Raw genomic sequence first — 15032 nt, 5'->3', positions numbered from 1 at the left:
GTCTGAACATATCTCCTTGCAGGATCAGGGTCTGTGATCCGATTCTGTTTGATAGTGTAATCAGCATTTTTTCTATGAAGACAAAATTATGACAAATTAGTCTGAGATAAAAACAGTTTGGGATATATTCCTGCGCCAGTAAGGTTGCACTAGTGATTAATTTGTCCCTCTGTGTCTTTGATTAAATCAAGCTACAGCATCACTTCTTGTTTCAGATTTACAATGAAAGAAAAACTTTTTATTTATTATTTGGAAAAGAGTAGAAATACACCTGGATAAGAACAATCATTTTTTGTACATTCAGATTAAAATATTAGGTATATGCAGTATATAGTTTCTCAAAGAATTGTTTTTGCTGTAATGCAAAGTGCCACAACCGAAAAAAGCAGTATTGGTAATCATTAGCTTTTCTTTTTTGCAGACTGAACTGGCAGAGGCCACAGGGACACCAGTATCCCCTGGGTTCACCGTAAGAATGTCATTCAAGGTGTCTAATGAAAGGCACATTGGTTATCATAATCATTGCAAGATGTAGGTATGGCAAATATGTGAGGAGTTATGTGTATATGCTGAAAATTATCTTCTCTGGGCTTTATAGATAAAGGCAGATCACTCAAAGGTAGCATGCCTGGAGACAAGCTTCTCCAGACAGGAGGTGGGAAACACTTACTTCCCTGATGGACCATTGTGTGTTTTACAATACAAGACTATTAGCATACTGAGTCAAATGCTAATGAAGAGTTTGCCGAGATTTCAGAAGGAAATTAACAGGAAGAAGTAAACCGCTGGAGGGGGAAAACCCAGTTTTCAGGTGAAGATGAAAGGTCTGAACTTGGTATATCTTGGGGCACAAAGAGATGCTCTGGCATCCTGCAGTCTGTGAAAGCAAGGTACCAGTGCACATGATCTTACGAAAGGGGGATCTAAGCCATCCTGGTTGACATTACTGGGAAAAGGACTTGGGATAAGCTACCTTGTAGGAATGTCTTATGAGTTAAGTTTAGGCTCTGACAAGTGTGTTATTATTTTATATGTAACCATTTGTTTCCACTATTCTCACTTACTATCATTTGAATCTCTGTTCTTTGATAATAAATATATTATTGTTTTCACTATGAATATATCTAAGTGCTGCGTGCTAAGCAGTGATGATCCTGAGTTAAATCTGGTAAGAAGGTGGGTGTGTGCTATTCCTCAGGGAGTAAAGAATCTGTTAAGTGGAACAGAGGCTGAGCAATCCAGAGGGATCTTTTGAGGACTTGAGGGCTGATGTGTGCTTATCACTAACCTGTACCGAAAGCGCAAGGCCTGAAGAGGCCTGGAAGTAATGTTTTTGTTGCCAGAGGTTGATGGAGTCAGGGAACTGATTCACAGCAGGCAAAGACAAGACTTCTTTCCACCAGGGCAGGTGGTAGTGAGGTGCTTGAGGTTCCCCTGGGAAGAATCTGAGGGAAGGGGTAAAATGGGACCCAGACAGGATCTTAAGTAGTTCCCCTGCCCCTCCTCCCCCCAGTTAAATAAAATCATGGGACTAACTTGTCATTTGTTGTGAACATACTGTTACTCTGATTCTGCTTATGTGCTTCCACTACTCTGTCTGTCTTGACTATGTAGATATTATGTTCTCATTGTTTCCTTTTACTCCATGTCTGTCTGTATCCATCTGTTGTCTCCTGTCTTATACTTAGATTGTAAGCTCCTTGGGGCAGGGACTGCCTTTTTGGTCTGTGTTTGTACAGCACTAAGCTCAGAAGGGGTAATGGTCTGTAATTAGGCCTCCTGGGAACAACAACAATACAAATAACGAGACAGTAATAATTAAAAGGCCTCCATTCCAAAGAATGGGTCTTGTTGTACTTGGGTCTTGTTCTTCATTTTGCTCCTACATTATGATGTAGATGGTAATGTCAGGCTAAAGGTGTTCATCGTCATCTGTCCATCTAGTCAATGGCTCAGACATGGGCACTTTGGTCTGAGACAGAATATAATTGACACATCACTAGTAACACCCCCCTCTTTTATAAAGCAGTTTTCAACTACTATTGGGGCTCTTATGGGGCAGGTCTCTTAAATATTTCTCCCATATACCCCAGGTTTTATTTATGTTTCAGAAAACTTCTTCCAAAACTATTGCCTTTTGGAGAGATAGCAAGAGAAGGATATCTAGTTTTTAGAAAAAGCTACTGCATGTTTATAAGACTGTTTCACACCTGTTTCTTACAGACAATTTTCCTTTGTTTTGTAAGAATAACAAATATCATATCACTTTGCACTGAGGATGGCCCTAGAGCTAGTCAATTTTTTTGATAAAGTCTTTTTAAAAAACTGTGAGAACATTTGATTTCTTAAAGTTTTGATTAAATGTTTAATTTATTATTTCCATTTTGTGTTACTATTTGCCCTATCCCCAAGCAAATTCCAATTGGTTGGGCACTTGGGTAGGATTTATCATAAAAGAAAGCGTTGAACTTTGGAACACACATTTTGCTTTAAAAAAAAAAGGCAATTTTCAAAAACGGGGGAAAATGATACACATTTTCCATGGAAAATTTCAAGAATAAAAGTCAGTCATTTTGAAAACTAGCGGAATGAAATGGGTTTTGAAATTTTCACAATATTTCAATACTTTAAAAATGGTTTTTGAGCATCTGTAGTCAATACTTATATAAACAAAAATATATAGCTGGAATAGTGAAGGCAATCCTTTTTTTTTTTTTAAACTTTTGGCTGGCAACTAAGCAGATGGTATGTAACAGCCAACAGGTGGTACTAAACAAGTAGCAATGAAAACCACGTAGGCAGGCCAAAAATGTATGTAATTTTAAACTATCAGAATCCCACAAACACAGACAGAAAACAAATCAATAGGATAAGAGCAACACTCTTCACCCTTCCCAAGCCCCTTGGCAGTGCAGGTAGGCAGAATTTATAGAGCTCACTGCCCAGTATAGGATGTCTTGTAATAGCAGGGTATCTTAGGCTCTGCCATAGTCTTGGCAGATGTCTGCTGAAAAAAAATCCAAACTAATTTTTCTGTTTAACTTATTGGGTCCAATTCACTGCTGGCACAAGTTGCTGCATAGACATACCATATTTTTCACTAATACGATTTTATTTTTGTAAAATATTTTGAGCATGATTTCAACAAGATAACTTTGCACTATATTTCAGCTCACTTGCATTAAATAAGTTGAAAGACTACAGAATGACAAATTGGTAAAGCTTTTATGCTTTCTGACCCCTGGGCTAGATGAGTGATCTTTACGTTTTTTTGCTTGTTGGTAAGTTCCCATCCTGCAACTATTTTAAAGTTCATGTTCAGTGTATATATTATTGAATCTCCTCTATTGTCAACACCAGCTGTGACATGTAGCATCCAGTGTAATGAACAGTTCCCAGTTCACTCTTTTTTTCAGAAGGTTTAAGATTAAATGTAAAGATACTCCAAACACATTCAAGCCACTCTCTGAAAGTGAAAACTGCAGCTGCTTGGCTGCCTGATAGCTTACAAGGTTTTCAGCCTGTGTTATAAAAAAATCCCACACAGCTGAATTTAGCTAACATTGGTTCCTAGCCTACACTCCGTGTATCAACATCTAGGACATGAGAATATACTAATGTACTAAATCTTAACTCACACTCCTCTCGTAAGGATGGAGTCTCATAACTTTTGGCTTCTGTCAATACTGGTAACCATACTTCACTCCATACTTCAGCCCAAAATCATTGTTAAGGTGAAGTTAAAGTTGCAGTAACATATCAGTGTTTGAGTGCATATAACCTTGCAAGAATTTTAAAGCTAAAAAAGCCTCAATGGTTAGAAAGTCAAACAAGAAAAGTAGCCAGACTATCGTAACTCTGCCCAAATAGAGATGCCAGACCGCAATCTTCTGATCATGAAGTATTTAAAGTGTGCTCCACAAAACATTTGTTCCATAATTTGTTACCTGAATACTTGCGTGGGGGCGGGAGGGGAAGATGGTGCATGTCCCATAGCTCCACCCCAACCCACCCATTCCTCCTCTCTTCCCTTATGTGGTTTCCCAGATGTAGGGAAAGCAGGGAAACATTGTCATAGAGATATCTGATACCAATTTCCATGGGGAAAGCAAGATCCCTGTGCAACATCCCTTCCATGTTTGTCTCTCATCGGTATAATCCCTAGTTTTTGTACCCAAGTCCCTAGTACATTTAGGCCCTGATTCAGCAAAGTACTTAAGCATATGCTTGAATTCCTTGAAATGTGCTCAAGTGTTTTGTTGAATAGGGGTGACTTACTGAATTGGGAACTTACTGAGGGTGATATGATAATAAGGTCTTTTCCATATGATTTAATCTGAACAAAGATCTCTCAAGAAATTTCAGAGGGCAGAAAAGGAAGCACACACATACTATTACTTTAGTTACTTGGAACCAAAATATAGCAAAAAAAATTGTTGACAGAACAAATTATTTTCTTACATAAATATTAAGAGAGGGTGACAAATACAAAAGAAACGAGAATACAGGAGAGTTGAGGCAGCATAAATTACGACTGACATGCCGTGATTATATCTGTTTCCTAAAATGGTGATTCCAGAGTCTACATTAGACATCACTAGGAAATTCTTCCGAATATTCACAGCATTTTGCATTTACTTATGGCACAAGTCATTCTTTTGCTCCTATCTGCCTTGAAACAGAAATGTTATTTTCACTGGTGGATTATATTAATTTGAAATAGAAGCGCTTGTTTAAAAGAAATAGATAGTCACTATGCCTGAGATTTTGATACCCTTGCTCATACTCAGTAGCAACTCACATTACAAATGGTCCTGTTGAAGGGAAATGGGGAGTCTTACCCCTCAGGTTTTAACTGATCAAACTTAGTTACCAATAGTTCACAGCACAAATAGTTTCACAGACCTATTATTTTGTACTAATTGCAACAGGGAGAATAATATGTTCTGTAAATACACAGTGTCCTCACCTACAGAACTTGGCTTGTATTAACAAGAATAACAGTCTTGTCTTATGTATTGTGATTTTGTTACATTCCTTGCCAAAAAAAGGACAAACGTAAACAAACAGTTAATTAGCTTATGTGTTAGGATAATAATTTAATGGATGGGAAAACATCATAAATGCATGTGTGACCCTCATGGCATCTGAATGCAAGATGGCAAGGTGTTTATTGGTATGTAGTAGTGAGTTTCAGCTGTACCCCAACTCACTAATATCATAACCTTTGTCTAAAAAGTGTCAAGTAAGATATCAATAAAAAGCTAATACCATAGTAATATTATTGTGTGGTGTATGTATGAAGAACAAATTCAAAATTACAATATTGGGAATTATATGATCAAAATGTGTCTGCCAGGCAGGGCTGAAGTTACTCCACCCTAGAAAAAGGAATATGGTTATGCCACCCGGAAGGTATGTTCATGATACATGAAGAGACAATGGGAATGCAATGTACATAGAAGGTAAGTAGGACCATCAAGCCAACAGGGAGAAAACTACTGAGCATCATGTCAGGGGGAGGAGATTTCAGGAAACACATCAATTTGTGTTCCAGTGAACACCAGCAAGTGAAGAAACCAGCATGCGGAGAAACCAGCATGAAACTTACTTCACCAGGAGACTATGTCGCCTTCCTCACAGCTTGAATGAACTTTACTCTGGGGATAACCTTCAGAAGAATTGGTTTCAAAGGTTCCCTGGACTATAAAGAGAGGGGCAGAAAACCCCAAGTTATGTTTCACCTAAGACAATGATGGAATCAAGCACTTTGGCTTTTGTGGGAGATTCAGACTAGAGCAGTAGGTCAGCCCTCTTCCTGCAAGGTAGACTGGTAAGAAAGCTGCCTTGAACAAAGGCTGCAGCTTATTACGTTAAGCCTTAGCCTCTAAAATTGTTTTTTCACTTTTATTTGCTGGTAACCATTTCTTACACTATTCTTTATACTTGAACTTAAAATCCTCTTCCCTTTTGTTAATAAACTTGTTTTACTTTTCATCTAAGCCAAGCCAGTACTGTGTTTGAATCAAAGTGATTGCTAACTCCAGTAAAACTCCAGAAGAAAGCCAAGGAAAGTGTGGGCCCCTTAATGAATGATGGAGGCAACCTAGTGACAGAGGATGTGGAAAAAGCTAATGTACTCAATGCTTTTTTTGCCTCTGTGTTCACGAACAAGGTCAGCTCCCAGACTGCTGCGCTGGGCATCACAACATGGGGAATAGATGGCCAGCCCTCTGTGGAGAAAGAGGTGGTTAGGGACTATTTAGAACAGCTGGACGTACACAAGTCCATGGGGCCGGACAAGTTGCATCCGAGAGTGCTAAAGGAATTGGCGGCTGTGATTGCAGAGCCATTGGCCATTATCTTTGAAAACTCGTGGCGAACGGGGGAAGTCCCAGATGACTGGAAAAAGGCTAATGTAGTGCCAATCTTTAAAAAAGGGAAGAAGGAGGATCCTGGGAACTACAGGCCAGTAAGCCTCACTTCAGTCCCCGGAAAAATCATGGAGCAGGTCCTCAAAGAATCAATCCTGAAGCACTTACATGAGAGGAAAGTGATCAGGAACAGTCAACATGGATTCACCAAGGGAAGGTCATGCCTGACTAATCTAATCGCCTTCTATGAAGAGAGTACTGGTTCTGTGGATGAAGGGAAAGCAGTGGAGGTATTGTTTCTTGACTTTAGCAAAGCTTTTGACACCGTCTCCCACAGTATTCTTGTCAGCAAGTTAAAGAAGTTTGGGCTGGATGAATGCACTATAAGGTGGGTAGAAAGTTGGCTAGATTGTCAGGCTCAACGGGTAGTGATCAATGGCTCCATGTCTAGTTGGCAGCCGGTGTCAAGTGGAGTGCCCCAGGGGTTGGTCCTGGGGCCGGTTTTGTTCAATATCTTCATAAATGATCTGGAGGATGGTGTGGATTGCACTCTCAGCAAATTTGCGGATGATATTAAACTGGGAGGAGTGGTAGATATGCTGGAGAGCAGGGATAGGATACAGAGGAACCTAGACAAATTGGAGGATTGGGCCAAAAGAAATATGATGAGGTTCAACAAGGACAAGTGCAGGGTCCTGCACTTAGGACGGAAGAACCCAATGCACAGCTACAGACTAGGGACCGAATGGCTAGGCAGCAGTTCTGCGGAAAAGAACCTAGGGGTGACAGTGGACGAGAAGCTGGATATGAGTCAGCAGTGTGCCCTTGTTGCCAAGAAGGCCAATGGCATTTTGGGATCTATAAGTAGGGGCATAGCGAGCAGATCGAGGGATGTGATCATCCCCCTCTATTCGACATTGGTGAGCCCTCATCTGGAGTACTGTGTCCAGTTTTGGGCCCCACACTACAAGAAGGATGTGGATAAATTGGAGAGAGTCCAGCGGAGGGCAACAAAAATGATTAGGGGTCTGGAACACATGATTTATGAGGAGAGGCTGAGGGAACTGGGATTGTTTAGTCTGCAGAAGAGAAGAATGAGGGGGGATTTGATAGCTGCTTTCAACTACCTGAGAGGTGGTTCCAGAGAAGATGGTTCTAGACTATTCTCAGTGGTAGAAGAGGACAGGACAAGGAGTAATGGTCTCAAATTGCAGTGGGGGAGGTTTAGGTTGGATATTAGGGAAACCTTTTTCACTAGGAGGGTGGTGAAACACTGGAATACGTTACCTAGGGAGGTGGTAGAATCTCCTTCCTTAGAGGTTTTTAAGGTCAGGCTTGACAAAGCCCTGGCTGGGATGATTTAATTGGGGATTGGTCCTGCTTTGAGCAGGGGGTTGGATTAGATGACCTCCTGAGGTCCCTTCCAACCCTGATATTCTATGATTCTATGATTCTAAGTGATAACCTGTGCCTTGTTTCGGAGTGGTAACTATGTTAGTTTGTATCAGCAAAAACAACAAGGATTCCTTGTGGCACCTTAGAGACTAACACATTTATTTGGACTTAAGCTTTCGTGATGAAGTGGGTTTTAGCCCACGAAAGCTTATGCCCAAATAAATTTATTAGTCTCTAAGGTGTCACAAGGACTCCTCATTGTTTAAGCTGTGCTTTGGTTTCTTTAAAGGTGAAAACAAGCCTCATTATTTCTCTCATTGTTCCAGGAGGGGGCTAGACACTCCAGGGCAGAGGGCTTGGGGGAAATTTGGTCCTGGGAGTGTATTGAGGTCACCACTGCTCTGTAATCCTGGGTTATAGAGTTACATAGCTGATAAGAGACTACAATGGGGCTGTTATGTTGTAGGTAGTCTGACAGGGTCAGAGTGCTGAACCAGGGCTGCATGGCATACAGACCCTCAGGATACTGCATGCTTGTCTGCTGGCTGTCAGTGTCCACAGTGTGATCTACCGCAGCAGAGCATTTAATGCACCCAGGGTTATAGAGCAGGCAATGACACAACTCCTCACTGGTCTGGAATGCACCCCAGAACGTGACAGCATGTAATTTTATAAGTGAAAAATAAAGTCCCCTTTCTATGAAATCTCCCTTGGAACTAACCTCACATTCTGAAGGTATAAGATCAGTTGGCAAGATGACCTATCAAAGTTTACATAGTCTTTGTTTACAGAGCACGTTCTTTTCAGTTTGAATACCATCAATAGCCTATTAACTTATGTCTTGAAGCAAAATGAACTAAAATGTAGATTCAAATAACAATCATTAATCTGCCGTATATCCTGTCATTGTAAAGGGATTTTTTTTTCATGTTTAATGTTTTTTCTAGCAACCAGAAGAATGTGAGACATGTTTTCTTTCCTTCTTTCTTTTTAAAGATCTGAACTATCATTGCAGATGCTCAGGTTAAACAGTTTATGCAATTGCAAACTTTCAAATTAAAAAGCAAATCAAGCATATTAAAATACAACCCATCTTTCCAAGAAAATCCTTAGTGGCTTTTCTATTTGGTGGTTTAATATTTCCATCAGGAAGAAAAAAAAAGGCAAAGACGAATGAACAGATAAACCATAAGTGACAAATTGGCCTCTGAAGTAAGAAATCACAAAAAAAAAATGCTATATCAAAGCACCACTTCTTTCCACAGGACATGATCCAAAATTTAACACATAAAACAGTTGCACAGAATAGTGGCTGAAATTTCCCCCCCTTGAATTTCATTCTGTTCCTCCTCAGTCTTTTGCAAAGGTTGAGGATGCTTTTGACATGTTAAAGATGTGAAACAACAAAGATAGAAAGAAAATGAAAAGTTTGATCAGAACTCCAGGAGTCAGATTCAAAAGCCATAATTTCATCCTTACCTCACTCCATTGTGCCAGTCATTGTCACACACAGTGAAAGTTGGCTACCCTAGGGTGGGAGCATGAGGGAATAGGGTGGAGAAAGAACACAGGGAGCCTGTAAGATGGCACATCAGTGCAAAGGTGCCCCCCTACGTCCAAATGGGAGGGGCAAGGCTGCAGCTCACTCAGCTCAGTGAGGCTGTCAGCCTCAACGCTAGTGTCCAAGAATCTGGAAACCCTCTCTGTTTTCAGTTCCATCGGGTGGATTAGTAGGAGAACACAGGCCCACACACTCCACTGGGTTCCAGCTCAGGGCCCTCAAGCTAGACACGGAAAGTCAGGATTTGCTGACTCTGACAGTGCCCTGAGCTCCTTCCTACCTTCCCTCAGCCCTCTATAGGCTCTTCCTTCTGTTGGCCTGTTTGCCCTTTCCTGGGGTGTTGTCCCTGGGTGGCTCTTTAGCAGTCTGTTAAAGGAGTTCTTTTGTCCTCCTGTTTGCTCAGTCCTCTGTTAGCTGCCTGCACCTCTGCTTCCTAGCCCTTTTATCCTCCAAGCCTGCCAATCAGCAGTGGCTGGCAATGCCTGTATTAACCCTTTGGTTGCTGGACTAGCATGGGGTACCTGCACCCCCATGACAGAGCCTCTTACCATACAAGCAGAAGAAGCAGACTTGCTGGTTCCGCATGCATTCCCTGAACATAAAAGAGGGCTGTTAGTGCTATGAGTGATGAATCCTTTCCCAGATGGATTCGGAAGCTGGAACTGGAGACAAGGTACATTACAGACTCACAAAGAGTGTAGCATCTCTGGCTTATGCAGGTGTAATATCTTTGGCACAGTTGCCATCCCTACCTCAGTAGTGCTTCACTACCTGCAAAATTTTAAATATATTGTATGTGAATTGTGTGTGTGGGGGTGGTGGTGGTGGTGGTGGTGGTGGTTTGCTTTTATTAACGTTTCCCAAGCTAAATGGTTAAGTTTCATATTCCATATTGGAGAACGCCAAATACTGAAGTCTCTACTTCAGTGAGGAAGACCTGAGAGCTCAGTTGTGCATTCTCTCTAGGTTTTGATCCTGGCGCTCATCACTACAGTATCTGAGTAACTTGACGTCATGATCTTATAGTGAGAGCTGTGTGGAAGGGTGCTGCCAAATTGGCAGTTCAAGAAGGCATTATGCCTGTTAAGCTTTTGTGGAGTGTAACCAGAGCACTGTGCTTTTACCAGGTAAAGAGCACCCTGCAGGACTGCAGAGCTTTCCTTGTCAGTGCAGAGGAAGCAGGGCCTTTGAATCCTCCTCACATCTTTATGCCCTCTTTGGGTGGCTGGTGTTTTTAGCCAGGAACAGTCATTGTGCTTAGGGGATTGCAATTGTGCCTGTACTGTATGCATGAGCATGATGGGGAACAGCTCTTTGAACCTTAAAACTTCTTCACCTGTCAAGGGGCGAGGCATGATCCGGCTCTGAGTAAGGATGGAGGAAACACTGGGATTTTGGCCTGTTTGTTAATAGCTCATTGAGAAGTTCCTACAGAGAGATGGTTTGGTTAATAGTCCAACATTTCACATCTAGCGAACCACATTCTTCCCTCAGATGGTTGTAAATATCATGAATGTCACTAAAAAGATCAGCGTAGCGGTGATTGTATGTGGTGGCTCTGGATAGCCACCAGAGTACACACACTGGGTGGGTTCGTACTCAGGCAGCCAGCCCAGAGCTGCCACCTGCGCTATCTCCTGGCCACATTGCTATTTTTAGCAGCCTAATTTGGGAAGAGCTAGTACATGTCCATTTACTCAAGTTGGGAAGAACCATCGGGCTAGAAGGGCCCACAAGTGTCATCTAGTCTAACCCCCTGACAAGATGCAGAATTTGTTGTGTCTAAACTATCCGAGACAAATGGCTATCCAGCCACTTTTTGAAAACCTGGAGCAAAGGAGATTCCATGACTTCCCTAGGAAGTTGGTTCCATTGTCCTACTGTTCTTACAGTTAGGCCTCATATACACAACAAACTTAGGTCGATATAACCTGTATTAAGTCAATCTACTAATGTATGTGTCTACACTATCGAGTCCCTTCTGTTGACCTAAATGGCCTGTAAAGTTGACTTCTGTACTCCATCTCTACAAGAGGCACAGCTCTTGATTCGACATCCACGGGTTGACATTGGGATAGTGTAGACACTGTGTTGTGTAATTCGAATGAATTGGCCTCCAGGAGGTGCCCCACAGTACTCTGCTGTGACTGCTCTGGAGAGCACTTTCAACTCCACTGAATGTCAGCAAGGTACACAGGAAACAGCCACTCCCCTGTTAAAGCACTGGGAACTTTTGAAATTTTGGGAATTTTTTGAATTTGATCAGTGTGGAGAGCTCACCTGCACAGCTGATCATGGAGACTCAAGGCCGCAAACACATTCCAGCATGGAGTACACAGGAGGTGGTTGATCTTATTGCTGTGTGGGGAGAAGAGTCTGTGCAGGCAGAGCTACAATACAGCAGAAGAAACGCTGATATCTATGCCAAGATCTCAAGCGTCATGTGGGAGAAGGGCTACTACAGGGATACACAGCAGTGCTTCGTGAAAATAAAGGAGCTTCGGCAAGCGTACCAGAAGACAAGGGAGGCAAACAGTCATTCTGATTCTGCCCCACAGACATGCCGCTTTTATGAGGAGCTGCATGCGATGCTTGGTGGCATTCCCACCACTACCCCAAAACGCTCCATGGATACCTCCCAGGAGCCCCGGGCAACCTCCAGCAACAACAAGGAGGACATTGTTAATGAGGAAGGGGAGGAGGAGGAGAATAATGTGAGGCAGGCAAGTGGAGAATCCATTCTTCCTGACAGCCAAGAACTATTTTTAACCCTGGAGCCCATTCCTTCACAGGACTAGTTGGCGGTGGAACATGATGGTTCATGAAGGCGCCTTTGTTGAGTACACATTTCCAATCAAACTGTAGGGGCTAAATGCTGTTATTTTTTATGTTTAATCTGAACAAAAAAGAGGGTGCTCTCTGAAAAAGACTGCTTATGTGCATGGGGATGGCCCGGGACTCCTCCATGGAGATCTCTAGGAAGCTTTCCTGGAGCTACTTTGCAATCCTTTGCAGAAGGTTTCTGGGAAAGGCTGCCTTATTTTGTCCACCATGCTAGGACACTTTCCCGCGCCACTCCAGTATTACCTCTGCTGGCATCATTGCAGCACACCACATTGCAGAATAAGGACCAGGTCTGTACCCAGACACTTGCAGCATCTGCTCCCTTGCTGTCTCTGTTACCCTCAAGAGAGTGATATTGCATAGGGTCACCCGGGGAAAAGATTTCAATGCTAGCCCTTAAGCCACAAACAATTCAACAAGTAATCTCCCTGCCTGTTTGGTGAAATATGGGTCACACAACCACGTTTTCCCAAATGTGCCATGGTTGTGGTTGGAAGAGATCACCGTGTATGGCAAGCCAGCATTGGGGAAAAAAGGGGGAGGTGGCAGCTTCCTGTTGTCTCCCTTCCCTTCTGACCCAGTGCTGCTTTTGTAAAAAATGAACTATTTGCAGGCTTTACACTGGTGCCTGTCCTCAAGCACCATCCAGGTTACTAGGGAAAAGGGGGATTTTCTCGAGTTCCAACCTGTGATCCTAAGGATGTCTTCACAAAAGCAGCAGCACAAGACCTCTTGCCCATGCCTTGTGGCCCCACTCACCATGGCTGGAGCAGCAAACCGACTCTTGCAATAATAGCCAGTGGTTGTGATTACATTGTGGCTTGCAGGGAAGTGTATTGAGGGGTGTTTTTTTTTATTAAAAAAATTAACCTTGCACCAGAAATAATGTATGCACTATTAATGCTGCCCTTGTGCTTTGCGTTCCATGCAGCTGAAATTTTGTCCGTCGGTATATCCTCCACACTGGGACAGAGACTTTTCCAGATTAGAAGGCAGAAAAAGAAGACTCGGGAGGAATGTTCAGTGAGTTAACATGCACCTCTGAGAGTGACAAATCGGAGATCAAAGCATGGAGCATTACACTGTCTGATAATCTGCACATGGACAGGAAGTACAGGAGAGCATGCAGGGAAAACAAGCGTGCCATGCAGGAAGAGATGCTGCATATTATGAAGGAGCAATCAGACATGTTGAGGCATCTGGTTGAGGTTCAAGAAAAGCAGCTGGATGCTGTAGTTCTACATTACCCAGTTCCACATTCTCCTACCCAGAGTGCAATGCTCCATGTGTCAATTCAAGCCCTGCTAGTGAGGATGCATTCCACTGACACAATGAGTGTAGCGTGAACACGCAAGATCGACTTGCTTAAATTGGAGGCTTGATGTTGACTTACATAAAGTTGACTTAACTTTATAGTTTAGACATGGCCTAGAAAGTTTGTCCTGAGATTTAATCTAAATCTGCCATGCTGTAGTTTGAACCATTGACTTTTGTCCTGCCCTCTGTGGCAAGAAAGAACAATTTTTCTCCATCTTTTTTATGGCAGCCTTTCTAGTATTTGAAGACAGCTATCATGTCCCCCCCTTAATCTCCTCTTTTCCAAATTAAACATACCCAGTTTCTTCATCCTTTGCTCATATGTCTTTCATTCTATCCTTTTGATCATCCTTATCACTCACATCTGGATTCTTTCCAATTTCTCTAAATCCTTTTTATACAGCGATCACCAAACTTGGACATAGTTGTTCATAGTGAGTGTGCAAATGCATAGGCTTCTTGCTAACATTCTAAGTTGTGCTCTGGAAAAAACTTGCCAGATCTGGCTGAGAGGGCAGGTCAGAGAAGTGTGTGCGTGCATATGGAGAAAGATACTTTAAATGCTGCTTCTTGGAGCAGCTGGTACAGGAACCCACAAGGGGAGAGGCAACTCTTGATCTAGTCCTGAGTGGAGCACAGGATCTGGTCCAAGAGGTAATTATAACAGGACCACTTGGAAATAGTGACCATAATATAATAACATTTAACATTCCTGTGGTGGGAAGAACATGTCAACAGCCCAACACTGTAGCATTTAATTTCAGAAAGGGGAACTATGTAAAAATGAGGAGGTTAGTTGAACAGAAATTAAAAGGTACAGTGACTAGAGTAAAATCCCTGCAAGTTCCATGGACATTTTTCAAAGACACCATAATAGAGGCTCAACTTAAATGTGTACCCCAAATTAAAAAACACAGTAAAAGAACTAAAAAAAGAACCACTATGGCTTAACAACATTGTAAAAGAAGCAGTGAGAGATAAAAAGGCATCTTTTAAAAAGTGGAAGTCAAATCCTAGTGAGGTAAATAGAAAGGAGCATAAATTAAAAGTAAAAATGTAATAAGAAAAGTGAAAAAGGAGTTTGAAGAACAGCTAGCCAAAAACTCAAAAGGTAATAACAAAGTATTTTTTAAGTACATCAGAATCAGGAAGCCTGCTAAACAACCAGTGGGGCCCCTGGACAATCGAGATACAAAAGGAACTCTTAAAGATGATAAAGTCATCCCAGAGAAACTAAATGAATTCTTTGCTTCAGTCTTCATGGCTGAGGATGTTAGGGAGCTTCCCAAACCTGAGCCATCTTTTGTAGGTGACAGATCTGAGGAATTGTCACAGACTGAAGTGTCACTAGAGGAGGTTTTGTAATTAATTGAGAAACTTAACAGTAACAAGTCACTGGGATCAGATGGCATTCACCCAAGAGTTCTGAAAGAACTCAAATGTGAACTTGCCGAACTATTAACTATGGTTTGTAACCTGTCTTTTAAATCAGTTACTGTACCCAGTGACTGGAAGATAGCTAATGTAACACCAATATTTAA

The sequence above is a fragment of the Lepidochelys olivacea genome (assembly GCF_965140295.1).
Source record: "Lepidochelys olivacea isolate rLepOli2 genome assembly, chromosome: 2".
Lineage (NCBI taxonomy): Eukaryota > Metazoa > Chordata > Testudines > Cheloniidae > Lepidochelys > Lepidochelys olivacea.
The sequence above is the reverse complement of the archived record's forward strand: the minus strand, read 5'-3'. Positions refer to the sequence as shown.